At 36.6% G+C, this 2,862-nt stretch overlaps 1 long non-coding RNA gene across 7 annotated transcripts; it reads right to left on the bottom strand.

Moving 5' to 3' along the window:
* Positions 1–230: 230 nt before the first annotated feature.
* LOC141350331 (uncharacterized) lies at positions 231–2,359 on the bottom strand. Of its 7 annotated transcripts, none has more exons than XR_012358428.1 (6): positions 1,801–2,359; positions 1,451–1,541; positions 1,161–1,284; positions 851–1,007; positions 645–699; positions 231–555 (listed from the first exon to the last, which is right to left on the bottom strand). It is a non-coding gene; the product is annotated as an uncharacterized lncRNA (long non-coding RNA). The 7 variants fall into 7 exon arrangements; XR_012358430.1 differs by having other exon boundaries at positions 1,161–1,333; positions 2,247–2,345; XR_012358431.1 differs by having other exon boundaries at positions 1,161–1,266; positions 2,247–2,344.
* Between the last annotated feature and the right edge of the window lie 503 nt (positions 2,360–2,862).

Here is a 2,862-nt window from a genome sequence, read left to right as displayed (position 1 = left end):
GACTAGGCCTTAGATTAATTAGGAAATATATCTGGTTTTAACAAACATGCCTTACTAAAAACATTACCTGTGTGCATTTTGAGGCAAAACAAAGGGCATTGATGTATTTTAAGATGTCATTATAAGTTGTTTTCAGTTTGGACAGCTCTTAAAAATGTTTTAGTCTAGGACTAGTCTAATCCCTCTCCGGGAAACTGCCCCAAAGTGCATGCATTGGTTAAAAACAGACTGCAATTTTCGGTCCATTTTGAAACTCCATTGGCTTGGATCGTTTGCAAGAGGACTGGGACAAGGGTAGATCATATTCATACAAAAAAAAAACCTGAAGACAGTTGGCAGGGATACTTAAGGTTACTTAGCTAGTAAATTTGAAAAGTCTTTCTACCGCACAGGTCAGATTGTAAACATCAAGTGGAAAGGCAAGAGAATCATTCTTTGCGACAATTACATAGTGGCCTCTATGTCCTGAAGAACCGCTGGAAACCAACTGTGGCTGAGCTGATTTTAGACACCTTTTCATCATTTAGTAAGCAAAGAGGTCACGCTGGTACCAGCCTACAGAAATGAAACAATATACATCATTAGAAAATGTTGTTGCATGAAAATTACTTATTTTATATAAAGTTTTTAGTCACAAAGCTTACCGCCACCAAGTCCCACAGGTCTGAGACTTCACACAGAATTCACACAGCAGAAGATCTGGGTGTGGTAAACATGCAGGTCACATGCAAAATATAAATTATGAGAAAAAATTATTTAAAAAGGATTACTTTTATATCTTACATTAAATGTTACATTTTAAATGTCATTTTCCAAATAAAAAATTTGGAACAGAGACAGGAAATCATACCATTATGTTGACTGTCAGCTTTCTTCAATGAATGTCTGATGTCCATTTTCTTCTCTAAAGATGCTATTTCCCTGAGTTTCTCAATAATTGTCACCTCCCATTTCCTGATAAACATGTCTTCTTTCCTATCGGTAAGTCTGGAAAACTTGATGTCCACCTTCAGTAAATTTAATAAGAAATATTAATATTGAAATGATGAAACACTTTGTTTAAAGTTATCTGCAGTTAAGTATATTACAAAGACTGGCATGTCCAGACATTGGGGATATTCCTTAAAGATTTCACCAACAGTTGGTGATTTTGTCATTACCCGTATCCATCTCCGTTGATGACTGAAGGTTTGGTCAATGGCATTCTTTGTTGATGATGTCCTCTCACGTCAACTCCATTGAAGCTTCCGTCTGATGTTCTGTAGTCTCATTTTTATAAATCCACTGTGTGATGGCCCATCAAAAAAAAAAGAAAAAATATAGAAAAATGCTCCTATCATGATCAATGCAAAAATAGCACTAAGTTAGAGTCAAGTACAGTTTTTATACACATTGTCAAGTAAGTAATTTCATACACATTAATGAAGTATGTAAAACAAAGCATCCTTACAGTACATGTCCCTCATTTTGACCAAATGAGACCATAATCCAACAACACAATCTCCTTTGCGAGTGCCAGCTTTTCTTTTTCAGATGGATAGCTGAAAAAGATTACAAACAAACATTGACACAAGAATTGTGATTTACATCTAGTAGCACAAGACTACACCCATTTTATTCACTACCTAGCACTTCAGCCTTACTGCAAGCAGTGAAAGGTTCGTAAAGTTTGACTCCTTACATTTAGACCACTACGTTTGGTTGAACGCGAGGGCGCGACACGAAAATAAAAAACATTATTATAAAATGTGGTGGTGCATCCAGTATGTTACAGCATCACCGAATAATAATGAGTTTTACCGTCTTTTGTCTCGTCATGCCGCTCACAGGTGTACAGTAGGTACAGTGACGTGCATACTGATCCACCATGTGCTTAACCAAACGCGACGAGGCGTCGCGATAATCGAAAGGCATAATTTATAATATCCCGTCCTATTAACGTCAGGACATAAACTGAAAAGAACCCCGTTACCGCGTGTCACGTCTATTTATGACACGGTGTTAAAGATTTACGTTAAAGTGCTGCAAGTGTCACACATACTAACCCGTAGTCCAATGTGCCTTTCATTAAACAATGACTGTTAACATGAATCTCCAAACGTAACTTTGCAAAACGAGCGAGCATTTAACGTTACCACAATAAAGTTTAAATGAACAGTCTCCTGCACAATTAATGCTAAAGTTTATTACACTAAATGAAAAATAGATATCATATTATAACGGTAATTTTTTATTTAAATTCTTACCTGATGCAGACAGGAGCATTCTTGACCTCTCGACTGGAAATGCGGTTGAAAAAAGAACGTCACAGCGCAGGCGCAACACAATATGCGTTCTTGTCTGTATTTTTTCTCCTCAATAAAACAAATACTAAATAGACTGCCAAGGCTCAATAATAATGTTCACGAGTTTCATAATAATAAAATAATATTAACACACGCAAAAAAATATACAACAATGCGTGGTTGTCTGTCCAAGTGAAACGTCATCAGCTGACTCGTGTGAACTTACAACAGCCACCAATGGAAGAGAACGCCTGCATAATGTTTGAAATATTACTCTTATTGTGTCACAAAATGTATATTCAAAAGCTATTTAGGCGAGAATGTATGTATAAAAAGATCAAATGTGCGGTCGGTTTATAAAGATAGCGTTTATTAAAAAATCTGCTCCGACTCTTTCGGAGTTCTGATCCAGACAACCATCGGATACTCAGCGCTAATGTACCCCGCCCAACGCAGCTTGATCTCGGCAAGTCCTTATGAAAATCCCCGCTGGCTGTTATGTGGTAGTAGTGGTTAACAGTAGATATATTTTGGTTAACAGTAGATATATTTTATTTTGTTACTTCGTTTAAATATA

Source organism: Misgurnus anguillicaudatus, chromosome 18, assembly GCF_027580225.2.
Source record: "Misgurnus anguillicaudatus chromosome 18, ASM2758022v2, whole genome shotgun sequence".
Lineage (NCBI taxonomy): Eukaryota > Metazoa > Chordata > Actinopteri > Cypriniformes > Cobitidae > Misgurnus > Misgurnus anguillicaudatus.
The sequence above is the reverse complement of the archived record's forward strand: the minus strand, read 5'-3'. Positions and strand labels throughout refer to the sequence as shown.